The sequence below is a fragment of the Pelophylax lessonae genome, assembly GCF_965119305.1.
Source record: "Pelophylax lessonae genome assembly, chromosome: 3".
Classification (NCBI taxonomy): Eukaryota; Metazoa; Chordata; class Amphibia; order Anura; family Ranidae; genus Pelophylax; species Pelophylax lessonae.
The window spans coordinates 76,554,142-76,571,702 of record NC_138770.1 but is presented as its reverse complement, the minus strand read 5'-3'; the positions used below and the strand labels follow the sequence as shown (position 1 = coordinate 76,571,702).

Genomic DNA, 17,561 nt, shown 5'->3' with positions numbered 1-17,561 from the left:
ACAACTCCTGTGAACTAAAATATTCTCAGAAAAGATAACGGCATTATGTCCTAATGAGACAACAGAAGCTAGCTGATATACTTGTGTACATCATAGTGCAGGAATAAACAAAAAATACAAAAATGATTTGTATTTGTTTGTATCCTGCGGTATTTGCTCACAGAGACATTTGAAATCACTACAGTGGATTATGTAAGTTCATTATCACATATTTTTCAATAATGTGCTCAACAATATCTTGTGATGTTTTTTATTGTAAAATTACTTTTTCATTGTATCAACCATTTACAGACCTCTCTCCAAGGGCACTCCTGAGGAAGGAGTTTTTATTGACACTCCGAAACGCATCGGGTATCCACCCTGGGGCTTTGTGGTTATTATCCATCTGTTCTATGTGATGTATTACACAGCTTGCCATTCTTTTAACTTGTTGTATTAATTTTTTTTCAATAAACATTATTAAACGTAATCTGTGTATGTTATAATCAAGTGCCTAAAAAGTCCCACCCAAGGGGAATTCTCTTTTTTTGTACTGTACTCAAAACGCAGGGGGTCCTTTCTGGCTCGAATCTGTCTGGGGAGTGGCCCTTGCACACAGAGGAGGAGGAATTGCAAATTCACACTGACACTAAGGGTGAATAAACTTACTGCTGAGAGTGAGACAAGCACTGCTGCATCTGCTAAATAAAACATACTGAAGTAAGTTACGGACTATGAAGCACCTACTGTATATCTGTCTGCATGAGTATAATTTCAATATATTCACTCGCACCTCACTACTCACCTCACCCTAGCGTTGCTCCCTCTGTCATCATCATGATGCCCCCTATGTCCCCAACATGATGTCCCGATCATGATGCCCCCTCTGCCCCATCATGATGCCCCCTCTGCCCCCATCATTATGCCCCACCTGTCCCCAACAGGATGCCCCCTCTGTCCCTAACATGATGCTTCCATTGCCCACCGGCATAATGCCCCCTTTGCCCCCAGCATGATGCCCCCTTTGTCCCCAACATGATGCCCCATCTGCCCCTAACATGATGCCCTCTCTGCCCTCAGCATGATGCCCCCTATGCCCAGGGCTGGCGCCACCTGTAGGCAAGGTAGGCGCCGGCCTAGAGCGCACACTAGTCGGGGGTGCAGACAGGGCGGAAACTAGGGGGCAGTCAGTAGCCCTGGTGGTCTGCCACTATGGGCGGCCGCCTCCTGTCCATTTTGCCACTGTGGGATGGGGGGGGGGCACTCGCTTGATGTGGAGGAGGCTGATAACTGTCACTGCAGACCACCCCGCCCATCCTCCCCAGAGAGAAGCAATGTAGGGAGGAGAAACTAAAGAACATAGTCAACTAACTAGCTGAAGACCAATAGATGTAAGGGGGAAGAGCTCTGCGAGGAGACACCATGTCATCAGAGCCAGCATTGGAGGCACAGGAAGAGACTGAGGGGGAAGGAATCAATGGAGTGACACAGTGAGTAAATGCCATTTCAAATGATCTCATCCTCCACCACCACTGCTTCCTTCTTACTGATCCCACCCCACCCCTTCCCCACCACCACCACCACCACAGGTCTCATCCCTATCCTGCCCCCCTGCCGCAGAGGTGATGGGGGGGGGGATAAGGATGAGACCTGTGGTGGTGGTGGGGGGATTGCACTGCCACTAATCATATCCCTATTCGTCCCCCCTCCCCATCACCTCTGCCACTGATCCCACCCCCCTCACCACCACCACTGCCACTCATCCTATCTCATCCCATCACCACTGATCCCATTCCTCCCTCCCCCAAGACTGCTGCCACTCATCCCATCACCACTGATCCCATTTCTCCCTTCCCTAACACCGCTGCCGCTCATCCCATCCCATCCCTGCTGCCACTCATCCCATCCCATCCCTGCTGCCACTCATCCCATCCCATCCCTGCTGCCACTCATCCCATCCCGCCACTTATTCTATCCCATCCCTGCCAGTGCCATCTTCAGAGCCTTATAGGCCCCCGGGCAATGCAGTGCACACTGGGGCCCCGCCTACACAATCCCCCACGAGAAAAAAAATGCAAATTATGGATAAGGCGATATTTATTGGTACCTCCAACAAAATCAGTGTTTAAACATTAACACACAGGACAGAGAGAGAGAGAGAGAAGCACACAGAGGATGTACATGGCAGATATAGGATGGCAGAGACAGCAAATGTACATGACAGGTATAGGATGGCACACAGAGGATGCACATGACAGGTATAGGATGGCATACAGAGACTGTACATTACAGATATAGGATGGCACAGTGAGATGACTTACAGGACAGGTACAGGAGGGCACATGGCACAAAATGTACATGGGAGGTATAGGATGGCACACAGAGGATGTACAGGACAGATATAGTATAGCACACAGAGGATGGCACACATAGGATGTACAGGACAGATATAGGATGGCACACAGGATGGCACAAAGAGGATGTAAATGGCATGTAAAGGATGGCACAGACAGAGGATGTACATGGCAGGTATAGGATGGCATAGACAGAGGATGTACATGGCAGGTATAGGATGGCACACAGAGGATGGCACACAGAGGATGTACATGGCAGGAAAAGGATGGCACAGACAGAGGATGTACATGGCAGGTATAGGATGGCACACAGAGGATGTACATGGCAGGTAAAGGATGGCACAGACAGAGGATGTACATGGCAGGTATAGGATGGCACACAGAGGATGTACATGGCAAGTATAGGATGGCACACAGGATGTACATGGCAAGTATAGGATGGCACAAAGAGGATGTACAGTACATGGCAGATATAGGATGACACACAGAGCATCACATGGCAGGTATAGGATGGCACACAGACAGAGGATGTACATGGCACACAGAGAATGGCACACAGAGGATGTACATGGCACACAGAGGATGGCACACAGAGGGTGGAACACAGAGGGTGGAACACAGAGGGTGGCACACAGAGGATGTACATGGCACACAGAGGGTGGCACACAGAGGGTGGCACACAGAGGATGTATATGGCACACAGAGGGTGGCACACAGAGGATGTACATGGCACACAGAGGGTGGCACACAGAGGATGCACATGGCACACAGAGGATGGCACACAGAGGGTGGCACACAGAGGATGTACATGGCACACAGAAGATGGCACACAGAGGATGTACATGGCATACAGAAGATGGCACACTAGAGGATGTACATGGCACACAGAAGATGTACATGGCAGATATAGGATGGCACACAGAGGATGGCACACAGAGGATGTACATGGCACACAGAGGATGTATATGGCACACAGAGGATGTACATGGCACACAGAGGGTGGCACAAAAAGGATGGCATAAAGAGGATGTACATAGCACACAGATGATGTGGATGGCACACAGAGGATGGCACACACACACAGAGGATGGCACACACACAGAGGATGGCACAACACAGAGGATGTATATGGCAGGAAAAGGATGGCACAGACAGTCGATGGAGAGAGAGAGAGAGAGAAAAAAACAAAATCAAGCAGCCTGCAGCAGTCTGATTACCTTCCACCGGCCGCACAGCACATGAAGGAAGGAGGAGGATGGAGCCATTCTTCTAGGCGCGGAGGAGAGGAGGACGAGCCGACAAGGAGGATCCTCCTCCGCTGTGTATGATGGGTCCTCCTCAGAACGTCACTGGTTGCTAGATGCCAGTCGGCTGGCCTTCCTAGCAACCAGTGCAGCGGAGACTGAGAGCCACACCGCTCCTGGCGGACAACGGGGGGATGCCCTAGACCACCAGGTAAACTAATCTGGCCTGGGGGGGGGGGGGGAACAGATTGCTGTGTAGGTTGCCACCCTGTGTGTGGGGCCCCTTGGCAAGTTGGGCCCCCGGGCAACTGCCAGGCGTGCTCATTCGAAAAGACGGCCCTGATCCCTGCTGCCACTCATCCCATCCCTGCTGCACCTCATCCCATCCCATCACCTCTGCTACTCATCCCATCCCACAACCACTGATCCCATTCCCCCCTCCCTCACCACTGCTGCCACTCATCCCATTCCATCCCATCACCACTGATCTCTAGAGCTACACAAATAATCTTAAAAAATCACGATCTCGATTCACCCCCCTCATGATCTTAAAACTGCATGTCCTAGATTCTTACTGAGCCGTTCTCTACTCGCTCACAGCTATAAAAAAAAAAAAAAGAGCCCCAGCAAATGTTTATCAACATTGTTAAGGCTGCTAATATAACTACAAACAAAATGCTTTACAATGTATCTTTTCATTCTTTAAGGCTCCGTTCACATGTAGGCGTTTTTGGGCGTTTTTGGAGCGTTTTTCTGCTCACTGATCAGCTCTCAAAACGCCCAACAAGACAAATCCCATTCATTGCAACGACCCCTGTTCACATCTGAGCGTTTTGACGCCCTAAGGAAAACGCCCAACGCTCAAAAAAGTACTTGAGCTTCTTTTTGGGCAGATCACAGGCGTTTTGTCCCATAGACCTCAATGTAAAGTGATATTTGGCGTTTCACAGGCGTTTTACAAGCGTTTTGTTGCTCCTGATCAGCTCAAACTGCACAACTCTCCACCCAGCTCTCCACCCCCTTGGCATGCCTCTGCTGTGAGCACATTTTCCTGAAACATGGAGAACAGCAGTTAGGCAGTTTAGGTGACCAGACCCTGCCATACCAAGGTGACCGTAGCCTGCTGCTATACCAGGGTGACCGTAATGTAGTTTAGGTGAACTGACTCTGCTATGCCAGGGTGACCAAACTCTTCCATGCCAAGGTGACCGTAACGAAGTTTAGGTGAACTGACTCTACTATGCCAGGGTGACCAACCTCTTCCATGCCAAGGTGACCGTAATGTAGATATATATATGGAATCAAAAAACACCATTTTGAAGCCCTAAAACCCAATAAATGCCCCTAAAAAGTGCCTAGGGTTCTGGGTCATGCCCCACCAAAAACACCTGTTAAAAACGCCCAAAAAAACGCCTGTAAAACGATTGCAAACGCTTGCAAAAACGCCTATAAAAACGCCTGAAAAACGATAAACAAACGCCTGAAAAACGCCAACGCCTACATGTGAACGGAGCCTTAGGCTCCGTTCACATTATAGCGTATGGATCACGGGCAGAACCACCGCGGTTCCGCCCGTGATCGGGAGATTATTGCAAATCGCGGGACGCCTGTGCGTTGCCCGTTGATTTGCAATAGACCCCCAAACGCTGAGCGATGTTGCCGCGATTTCCGCCTGCCAAATCGCGGTAACATCGCGCAAAAAAAATCGCGGGACGCAGTACGATCCAAAGAAGCTCTTGTACTTTTTTGGTCGTATTGCGTCCCGCGATTTTTTTTTGCGCGATGTTACCGCGATTCGGCAGGCGGAAATCGCGGCAACATAGCTCAGCGTTTGGGGGTCTATTGCAAATCAACGGGCAACGCACAGGCGTCCCGAGATTTGCAATAATCTCCCGATCGCGGGCGGAACCGCGGCGGTTCTGCCCGTGATCCATACGCTATAATGTGAACGGAGCCTTAGATCAAAGGAATGAACTTCCATTCTGTAAGTGAGGGCAGTTTAACCTCTTAAAGACTAAGCCTTTTTCTGACATTTGTTGCTTTAAATCAGTATTTTTTGCTAGGAAATTACTTAGAACCCCCAAACATTATATAAATATTTTTTAGCAGAGACCCTAGAGAATACAATGGCGATTGTTGCAATCTTTTATGTCACACTGTATTTGCACAGAAATCTTTCAAACACAGTTTTTGGGGGAAAAAATACACTTTAAATTAATTAAAACTAAACAGTAAAGTTAGCCCATTTTTTTTGTATCATGTAAAAGATGATGTTACACTGAGAAGCGTGAGAGAATCGTGATCTTTATTCTAAGCAAAAAAATTGTGATTCTCATTTTAGCCAGAATCGTGCAGCTCTACTGATCCCATTCCTCCCTCCCCCAACACCGCTGCCACCCATCCCATCACATCACATCCCTTCTGCCACTCATCCCATTCAATCCCACCCCTGCAGCCACTCATCCCATTCCATCCCATCCCTCCTGCCACTTATCCCATCTCCGCTGCCACTCATCCCATCCCTGCTGCCACTCATGCCATCCCATCCCATCACCACTGCCACTTATCCCATGCCACCACTGCTGATCCCATTCCCCCTTCCCCCACCACTGCTGCCACTCATCCAATCACCACTGATCTCATTCCTCCCTCCTCCCAACACCGCTGCCACCCATCCCATCACATCCCTTCTGCCACTCATCCCATTCAATCCCACCCCTGCAGCCACTCATCCCATTCAATCCCACCCCTGCAGCCACTCATCCCATTCCATCCCATCCCTCCTGCCACTCATCCCATCTCCGCTGCCACTCATCCCATCCCTGCTGCCACTCATGCCATCCCATCCCATCACCACTGCCACTTATCCCATGCCACCACTGCTGATCCCATTCCCCCTTCCCCCACCACTGCTGCCACTCATCCAATCACCACTGATCCCATTCCTCCCTCCTCCCAACACTGCTGCCACCCATCCCATCTGCCACTCATGCGATCCCACCACTGCTGCCACTCATCCCATCCCATCCTATCCCCCCACCACTGATCCCATTCTGCTCTCCCCCACCACTGCTGCCATTCATACCATCCCCCTATCCTCTCCAGAGAGAAGCCTGTGAACTGGAATTGGACGGTAAAGAGGAAATCGGAGGTGTGCGATTATAACGTGAAGATCTGGTTTTAATATGTGTGGAGGGTTTTTTGGAATTGTCGGATAAAGATGTATTGTCATCTTTTTTCCTTTTCTTTGAATCCCCTAGTGCAGGGGTCCTCAAACTACGGCCCGCGGGCCACATGCGGCCCGCCAGAGTCCTGAACCCGACCCGCCCACCGGAATCGGCATAGGGCTGACTGTCGGTCACTCACTGAAGCTGTAATATGCTTCAGATAAGGGTGGACCCGGGGCGCAGAGCTCTGCAGCCTAGCCCACCCATTTGTGTGACAATAACGAATTAAAATTCGCTATTGCCACATGGATCCTCCTCCTGGCCAATCAGATTGGCCAAAAGGCAAACCCGAGGACTCGAGGAGACGCGGGGGACTAAGGAGAAGCCGCCCACCACTGCAGGTAAGTGCACTGGTCTCTCTGGCAGTCTCTGCATGCTGGTCGCTTTGCATTGAAAGGGGGCACGCTGTGGTCACTGGCATTGAAAGGGGCACGCTGTGGTCACTGGCTTTGAAAGGGGGCACACTGTGGTCACTGGCATTGAAAGGGGGACACGCTGTGGTCACTGGCATTGAAAGGGGGACACGCTGTGGTCACTTTGCATTGAAAGGGGGCACGCTGTGGTCACTCTGGCAATGAAAGGGGGCCCGCTGTGGTCACTCTGGCATTGAAAGGGGGCACGCTGTGGTCACTCTGGCATTGAAAGGGGGCACGCTGTGGTCATATATATATATATATGAATAAAACAATAAATATTGTATTGTTTTTTTTGTGCACTACAAATAAAATATGCGCATTGGAATTTGATCATTTTTTTTTAAACTATAGTCAGGCCCCCAACAGTGTCTGAGGGGCCGTGAACTGGCCCCCTGTTTAAAAAGTTTGAGGACCCCTGCCCTAGTGTCTGGTTAGGGTGTGGGCCTATATGTGCAAAAGACATTGAAGAGAGGGAAGATAAATCCGAATCAATGACGTCAAGAAAGGTTCCTGGGAGTTCAAAATTAGGTTTAGGATAGTTATTGCGTGATTTAAAGTTGCCCTGATTCCATTTATAGGCATATTTTCCATCATACGATTTTTTATCCCTTATGTACTTATTTTCCTTTCCCTTGATTAGGTCAGTAGTGTATTTCATTAGATGATTTTTTGTGCAAATTTTTTGTGCGTTTTTCTACCTTTTGTAAGTATAACAAGCAACAAGTTTTTTGATGTACATATAAATTTATGAGTGTTATTCACACTCTATATTCAAGTATAGATATATAATGTGTTCCCTCTTTTTGATTAGTTATACTAAGAGCTCCTATATTCCCTCTGTGGGAGATCCATTTTGGGTGGGGACCCTCGCCTTCAGGCCTGCGGCCTCTGACTATCAGCGGGTGTGGCCCTTTGGATCATTACTTACCATAACCTACAGGATCTCATCTGCAGGTATGAAACCACCTTTAGAGCCTGTGCACTGACTCATTTATCTCAATGTCAAAAGAATCCATGGATGTTGTTCATTTAAATTGTTATATTTTGTTTCTCATATATGTATATTTCATTTATAGTTCATATCCAAATCCCTGAAGAAGCCAACCCGGCGAAACCGGTCGGATTTGGAAATATTTCATCTATGTATGACTTCATGGATGTTAGGTTTTTAACTTTATTCAGTCACATGTTTGTATGTACTAATAAAAATTAATAATTTTACATTTACATAAGCGTTCTTTGCTTTCTTTCTAAGGATATGGCTTGTCATTCATATTATATTAGTGAGTACCTTAAAAGTCCCATACCCTAGAATTTTCTAAACTTTTTGCCCATCCCATCCCTGCTGCCACTCATACCATCCCACCACTCATCCAATCCCTGCTGCCAACATCCCATCCCACCACTCATCCCATCCCATCCTGACTGCCACTCATTCCATCCCACCACCGCTAATCCCATTTCCCCCTCCCCCACCACTGCTGCCACTCATCCCATCCCATCACCACTGATCCCATTCCTCCCTCCCCCAACACTGCTGCCACTCATCCCATCCCTGCTGCCACTCATCCCATCCAATCCCTGCTGCCACTTATCTCATCCCAGTGATCCCACCCCTGCTGCCACTCATCCCATTCCATCCCTGCTGCCACTCATCCCATCCCATCACCGCTGCCACTCATCCCATGCCACCACCACCGATCCCATTTCCCCTCCCTCCCACTGCTGCCACTCATCCCATCACCACTGATCCCATTACCCCCTCCCCCAACACCACTGCCACCCATCTCATCCCTGCTGCCACTCAGCCCACCCCTGCTGCCACTCATCCCATCCCATCCCTGCTGCCACTTATCCCATCCCTGCTGCCACCCATTCCATCCCTGCCACTCATCCCATCCCTGCTGCAACTCATTCCATCCCACCACTCATCCCATCCGATCCCATCCCTGCTGCCACCCATTCCATCCCTGACACTCATCCCATCCAGTCATCTCATCCCATCCCTGATGCAACTCATTCCATTCCACCACTCATCTCATCCCTGCTGCCACTCATCCCATCCCTGCCACTCATCCCATCCCATCCCCACTGCCAGTCATCCCATCCCATCCCTGATGCAACTCATTCCATTCCACCATTCATCAAATCCCTGCTGCCACTCATCCTATCCGATCCCATCCCTGCTGCCACTCATCCCATCCCATACCTGCTGCCACTCATCCCATCCCATCCCTGCTGCCACTCATCCCATCCCATCTCATGATGATGCACCCTCTGCCTCCAGCATAATGCCCCCTCTGTCAGAGAAGGAGCACATTTTCTAAAACCTTGGTGGTACAATAGTCAGTTCATTAAACCTCCTTCCCTTCTAGCCCCTCTCCCCTATACAACAAATATAGAAAGGAAAGAATAAGACAGCACAGAAGAAAGCAGATGAGGGTGAAACTTTTTGAAAAAGTTGTTGCATGACAATATGGCTGTCCTCTGTACTCACCGTCTCCCCTGTGCCCCTTTGGGGTGATGCTGGCAGGGTAAGTACAGCTGGTTTTGCCATGTGCTCAGCTCTTTTCACCTCTTTCCGTCTCTGCCGGGCAAGCTGACTGTACGCACACTTGGACTTCTCCTTTGTGACTTTGCTTAAATGCAGAACACCAGCAGATTTCGGCAAACTTTTAAGAAATCTGAACTCCGGATCAAGCCGCTATTTCAGCTGTCACTTCCCCCACTCATAGTAGACCTACACATTTCCAAAACGGCTGGTTCTAGCTTTAGGTGGGTGCTAGCCGTGATAATTTTTGTATTTGCACTAATAGTGTTCAGAGGACTACCCCCCTTCTTCTGGGTCCAAGCAGAACTGACACACAAGGCTTTAGCCGAATGGAAAAATCACAGCTAGTACTCAACTGTGTTGTTGCACTAATATGGCTACAACTAGGGTGAAGGGAGATCAGACCAGAGGAGGACCTAGTCATCTGCTGCAGGTTAACCGGGTCTGACAGAGTCTTAGGATACAAAGGACTTTTAATGTTCTCAGCTCCTTTGACGCCACCCACACACCGTTGTCACACCCCTGACACACCACTGTCATTGCCTACATACACCCCCTCGCACGTCAACTAGAGTATATCGGAGCAGTCTTCCATGTTTTTAAACATGTCCCTAACTAGATCAAGCAAAGTATTACTGCAGCATTGTTACACCTTTATAGTGATTAAAAACATAAAGTGTTACTAAACCCAGGAGCCTGCATTCACTATATCTGGTCACCTGCAGTACACACAACATGGAAATGCAATTATTTTAGTAAATATATACTGCTAAATACCTTTTCTCATCAGCAGTATATAGCAGTCTTGTGACTTCTATCAGTGTCTCTTGTAGAGAGAGTTTTCATTCTCACCAGACTGTCCTATGAGGATGCAGGACCCCTGACCCTCTGTCTGGACAGTGTCGATTGGCCCTGTGCTAATCACATGCTCTCTCCCAAGAAAACCAAAAAAACAACAACTCTCTAGCAATACACACCAAAATTAACATGTGTAGCTTGTCCCCAAGGCTCTGTTCTATTAGGAGATAGATTGGGGACTGTGGAAGAAGGGGAGGATCAGAGAAAACAGGATTAAACATCCTTTTTACACAATGCAGAGGATTAACTCCTTAGGTCCCACAGTGAGTGTAACAGGTATGCTTTACACGCATATACACACACTGATTTTACTGTTGCGGGTTTAGTAACACTTGAATTTCAGCGTATTGTGCTATGGCAGTCTCATGTATGAGATGGCAGTAGCTGGTTTTGTCCCTGGAACTCTGGTAACAGCAGAGAGTATGGCTACTTTTAAAAGACTCTTGGACATACATCTCAAAGATCAAAACATTCTGGGGTATGAGAAATGAATACGTCCACGCACACCTACAAAGGTTGAACTGGGTGGACTATTGTCTATATTCAGCCTCAACTTCTATGTAACTATGTAAATATGTATCTCAGAATGGTCAGCAATTGCTGTTCCCATCAACACCTTAGGTGGCGCTGTTTAGCTGCCAGCCCTCCCCCTCGCTCTATTTACTAATAACTATACCTAGGAGGAAGTGGAGGACAATCTGACAGATATAAAGGGGCTGATTATTAAAACTGAAGAGTGCAAAATCTGGTGCAGCTCTGCATAGAAACCAATCCGCTTCCAAGTTTTATTGTCAAAGCCTAATTGAAGAAGCTGAAGTTAGAAGCTGATTGGCTACAAATGTTGCACTCTCCAGTTTTAGTAAATCAACCCCTATGCATCACATAATATGCCACTAGTACCTACCTGTGTTCTGGGGGTGATCCCTCCTTTGAATAAACAAGACAATGGAAATATTCCAGATCTGTAGATGGTGTTGGGAGCTTTTTGACTATTTCCTTCAGCCAATATCCACGCTCTTTCTGGAAAAGGTCCAATGGCTGATTTTTCCCCCGCAGTTTGTTAAAAATCACCACATCTGTGTCCTGTGCGGTTTTAGATCAGAGGTCAAATCCTGCATTGTTCTCTCGATATAAATAAATTTGGGACAAAGTCATGCCCTCCTGCTCCACGTCATTTCACCAGTTTGTAGCATCCGTCACAGAGATCCTCCAGCAGGCTGTAAAATTCAAGGTGCAAAAAAAATATTCTTTAGAAACATTGTTGCAGTGAAAGAGTTGTCAGCCGTAGATTTGTGGATAGGCATTTCCTGGATCGTTGTCGTGGCTAGATTTCTACTAGGATTTACTGCCATCCTCAGGAAGAGGGCAGCTAATATAAATCCATTCCATAGTCCTATGGTGGTAGCCATAGTCCTGGGGTCTCTGGGGTTCCCAGGCTTGAGTCAATGTCGTCCTGACAGTTTGTTCTTTAAGGTGTGTCCTCTTCCTCATTCCATTCCCATATACAGCATGTAATAGGCAGTTACAGTTCAGCTGTTATAGTCTGTCTGTCTTAGAGCACCCCCAGTGTCTCTACAGAACAGCACCACATAATTCTTTCTTACTAGAGCAGTGTTAATTTTGGCAGCAAATTTCAATTTAGTTTTAGTCTTAGTCTTAGGACTAAAATGGCATTTTAGTTTTAGTCCCATTTTAGTCTTCTGCAAGTGTTTTAGTTTTAGTCGTATTTAGTCGACTAAAACTCCAGTACATTTTAGTCGACTAAAACGTCCTACATTTTAGTAGACTATAACTCATTTTAGTCATCTATAATCGAATGGGTGTAGTTCAATTGTAATTTGTAATGCATTATTTAAGCATTTCTCTACAATTTCCAAACTCATTACATACTACTGCTGGTCCTGGAGTGAAAAATGTAATATGTTATTATTTATGCTTTGAACATGCACCAGTGTTAATTTTGGCAGCAAACTTCGATTTAGTTTTAGTTATAGTCTTTTGACTAAAATGCCATTTTAGTTTTAGTCGTATTTTAGTCATCTGAATTGTTTTAGTTTTAGTCGTATTTTAGTCGACTAAAATTGTGTTAATTTAGTCGACGAAAACGTTTTAGTCGGTTTTAGTCGACGAAATTAACACTGTACTAGAGTTCATTTACATTGTAGAGTCAGCCTAAGGCAGGGTTAGGAAAGGGTTAACTGGATAGGGCAGGTACTTTACCTTCAGACCTGGCTATTGAGTGAGAATGGAGCTGTTTTCTAGCAGCCAAGAGCCATCGGCACGCTGTCTGAGCCTGGGTTCACGCTATTGCGATGTGGGAACCAGCGTGATTCCTGTGCCGCTTTCCCCATTGCATCTCCCTCCCAGGCAGTTAAAACTGCCCTCTGTGAACCACTGCGGGCATCAATACAAAGGTAATAAAACCTTCAGATCAGTTCGCAGATCACAGTGCGAACTGCGAATTTGGACAGGGATCGGATCCCATGGGATCCATTTCCAGTGCGGAGGAAAAAAAGGCCCCTGCACCTTTTTTCGTGCAATTCCAATGCAAATTCAGCTGTATGACTGAATTTGCATTGCACAGACATCGCATTTGATTTGCACAGCAATGCGGTGTGAATCACATGCGATTTCTGTGTTCGCAATAGTGTGAACCCAGTGTGGAGGCTCCACTTGTGGATTGTGACCTGCTGGGTGGGTTAGCCTGTTTAAAGGACTTTAGCTCTGGCTAGAGCCAGGGGCGGATCCAGAGTCTAGTCTCGGGAGTTGCACTGCCAGAAAATAAGTTGTTGCTTACAGAACTGTATTGCAAAACGAACTGCACTCCTGTGATCCATAGAAGTGCAGCCAAACAAGCTTTCCCCGTACTTCTCCTTTAAGTGTGTACCCAGCTAAAAGTGGAAAGGGCTTAAAGGGGGGCAATTAAACAGAATCTGTGCCTACTCACTGTATACACTGCACACACATTCCATAATCCTTGTACCACAAAATACTCCTAACCACTGTGCCACAGGTAACCATTTTATAGATACATATAAACCTCAGAATAACAATCATTTTAAAAAAAATTAAATGTTTCTATCACATATTCTTTACTTCGCACAGAAACTGATCACTGAGCCTACCTTAAAGATCTTCATTACAACCTGCAACTGTTGGAATAATAAACACCTTGGTCAGGGCTATGTAATGTACAATATACTGTGTAGAGTGCAGGGGTCAGGAGGAGTGAGTAACATACAAAACATCATAATGTATAGAGTACAGGGGCCATGAGTAATGTATAGAGTACAGGGGCCATGAGTAATGTATAGAGTACAGGGGCCATGAGTAATGTATAGAGTACAGGGGCCATGAGTAATGTATAGAGTACAGGGGCCATGAGTAATGTATAGAGTACAGGGGCCATGAGTAATGTATAGAGTACAGGGGCCATGAGTAATGTATAGAGTACAGGGCCATGAGTAATGTATAGAGTACAGGGGCCATAAGTAATGTATAGAGTACAGGGGCCATGAGTAATGTATAGAGTACAGGGGACACGAGTAATGTATAGAGTACAGGGGCCATGAGTAATGTATAGAGTACAGGGGCCATGAGTAATGTACAGAGTACAGGGGCCATGAGTAATGTATAGATTACAGGGGACATGAGCAATGTATAGAGTACAGGGGCCATGAGTAATGTATAGAGTACAGGGGCCACGAGTAATGTATACAGTATAGGGGCCATGAGTAATGTATAGAGTACAGGGGCCATGAGTAATGTATAGAGTATAGGGGCCATGAGTAATGTATAGAGTACAGGGGCCACGAGTAATGTATAGAGTACAGGGGCCACGAGTAATGTATAGAGTACAGGGGCCATGAGTAATGTATAGAGTACAGGGGCCATGAGTAATGTATAGATTACAGGGGCCATGAGTAATGTATAGAGTATAGGGGCCATGAGTAATGTATAGAGTACAGGTGCCATGAGTAATGTATAGAGTACAAGGGCCATGAGTAATGTATAGAGTACAGGGGCCATGAGTAATGTATAGAGTACAGGGGCCATGAGTAATGTATAGAGTACAAGGGCCATGAGTAATGTATAGAGTACAGGGGCCATGAGTAATGTATAGAGTACAAGGGCCATGAGTAATGTATAGAGTACAGGGGCCATGAGTAATGTATAGAGTACAAGGGCCATGAGTAATGTATAGAGTACAGGGGCCATGAGTAATGTATAGAGTACAGGGGCCATGAGTAATGTATAGAGTACAGGGGCCACGAGTAATGTATAGAGGAGAGGGGCCACGAATAATGTATAGAGTACAGGGGCCATGAGTAATGTATAGAGTACAGGGGCCATGAGTAATGTATAGAGTACAGGGGCCATGAGTAATGTATAGAGTACAAGGGCCATGAGTAATGTATAGAGTACAGGGGCCATGAGTAATGTATAGAGTACAGGGGACACGAGTAATGTATAGAGTACAGGGGACATAAGTAATGTATAGAGTACAGGGGTCATGAGTAATGTATAGAGTACAGGGGCCATGAGTATTGTATAGAGTATAGGGGCCATGAGTAATGTATAGAGTACAGGGGCCATGAGTAATGTATAGAGTACAGGGGCCATGAGTAATGTATAGAGTACAGGGGCCATGAGTAATGTATAGAGTACAGGGGCCATGAGTAATGTATAGAGTACAGGGGCCATGAGTAATTTATAGAGTACAGGGGTCATGAGTAATGTATAGAGTACAGGGGCCATGAGTAATTTATAGAGTACAGGGGTCATGAGTAATGTATAGAGTACAGGGGCCATGAGTAAAGCTCGCCATACATGGTTCAGGATTTTTCATTCAGCCAGCTGAACAAAACAAATGGAATAAATTCCAAGGTGAATGGGGAAATCCTCCTTGTTGTGTCTGTATATTCTGACAGCAGGATTCCCCCACTGTCAGAATACACTGATCAGCATTGCAGTCACTGGCTGCATGTGCTGATCGAATACTGCAGGACTGTTTATCAGAAGCCAGTCTATGAGACAAAACAACAGATAGAGTGCTTCAGTCAGGACGAGCCCCCTTGTTTTCATGAATGTCCCCCCTTACATCATAAATCCCCATCCCCCCTCTTTATCAGAGTCCTCCCCCTTACGTCAAAGAACCTTCCCCCTTATGTCCCCAGAGTCACCCTCCTTACATCGGGGTCCCCAGAGTCACCCTCCCCCCTAACTCCAGGGTCTCCAGCGCCACCCCCTTTACATTAAGGTGCCCTGAGCCACCCCCACCCCTTACATTAGGATCCCTTGAGCCACCCTCCCATGCATCAGGGCCCCCAGAGCCCTCTCTTTATTACATCAGGGTCCCCAGAGCCCTCCTCCTTACATCAGGGTCCACAGAGCCCTCCTCCTAACATCAGGGTCCCCAGAGTTGCTCCTTGTTACATCAGGGTCCTTAGAGAGCCCCCCTCCTTACATTCATTGACCCCAGAGCCCCCATCTTACATCAGGGTCCCAAGAGCCCTCCTTGTTACATCAGAGTCCCCAGAGAGCCCCCCTCCTTACATAATCAGGGACCCCAGCGCCCTCCTTGTTATATCAGAGTCCGTTGTTGTACTCGAGGTTGATGTCCATAGGAGGATTATTGAGGAACGGGTCATTCTTGTACCCTGCTTTGAGGAGACTCAAGAATGCCTTAGAAATTGTGGCCCCTAGGAAGTTCTTTTGAAGCAGAACAAATTAATTCTAGATTTTCTTTTTTATCGGTAAGAACATTCACAGGATACTTAGTACCTTCCAGCAGATGCCTTTATTCAGAAAAGGCTTCCTTAATTGCCAGTAGCTCTTTATTCTCTATGTCTTGATTCCTCTCGGCTGAAGACATTAAGCGAGAGAAGTAAGCACAAGGCACAAGCTGCATCTTTTCACCGCTTTGTTGAGAAAGGATATCTCCCACAGCAGAGTCAGGGCTCTTTCACGCAAAAAAAAACAAAAAGGAGAAGCGCTCTAAGTGTATACAGTTTATTAATACATAAGAAGCAATGTTTGTGGTAACTCACAAGACATAAGTGAAAGTCAGGCTGTGTAACATCATCAGATCTTTAAACATCCTCTGGGGGGAGGGAGGTGGTGATGTCCACTCCAAAGCGCCGTCCGTGGCTGAGTAGATGTTTAATGGGAGGAAAGAAAGCCGGCAGCCTCCCGCCTCAGTGTACGATGAGCGGTCAGATGGAGGTGACCGACGGCTGCAAGGTTCCGTGGATGGATGGACGCTCTCCCGTCACCAGGGGTGGTGAGTACAAACAGCAAAGGAACGGCAGGCACGACGCGTTTCTGAGCATGCGCGGGGTCGATGTACCCGGCACGCTCTTTCCTCACGAGCACCTGAGGAAAGAGCGCGCCGGGTACATCGACCCCGCGCATGCTCAGAAACGCGTCGTGCCTGCCGTTCCTTTGCTGTTTGTACTCACCACCCCTGGTGACGGGAGAGCGTCCATCCATCCACGGAACCTTGCAGCCGTCGGTCACCTCCATCTGACCGCTCATCGTACACTGAGGCGGGAGGCTGCCGGCTTTCTTTCCTCCCATTAAACATCTACTCAGCCACGGACGGCGCTTTGGAGTGGACATCACCACCTCCCTCCCCCCAGAGGATGTTTAAAGATCTGATGATGTTACACAGCCTGACTTTCACTTATGTCTTGTGAGTTACCACACACATTGCTTCTTATGTATTAATAAACTGTCTACACTTAGAGCGCTTCTCCTTTTTGTTTTTTTGCTTAAACAGAATCTCCTCTTGGTCTGTGGAAGAGCGGCTTAGTGTGGACTATTCCTTTCTGACTACACGTCGATCCCATACAATACAGTAAATTTATTTCATCAGCTTTATTTAGTGTTTTGCTTCTGTCCCTTTCCCCCCTCCCCTCCACCCCCTCTCC

The 17,561-nt window shown here is 47.2% G+C and overlaps 1 long non-coding RNA gene across 1 annotated transcript in view; it reads right to left on the bottom strand.

The window, feature by feature from the left end:
* Nucleotides 1-9,809, bottom strand: part of LOC309551914 — a 32,218-nt gene extending 22,409 nt beyond the window's left edge. Inside the window, exon 1 of the long non-coding RNA XR_014225114.1 lies at nt 9,718-9,809. This is a non-coding gene — a long non-coding RNA (uncharacterized lncRNA). The remainder of the gene's footprint in view (nt 1-9,717) is intronic.
* Nucleotides 9,810-17,561: the final 7,752 nt, after the last annotated feature.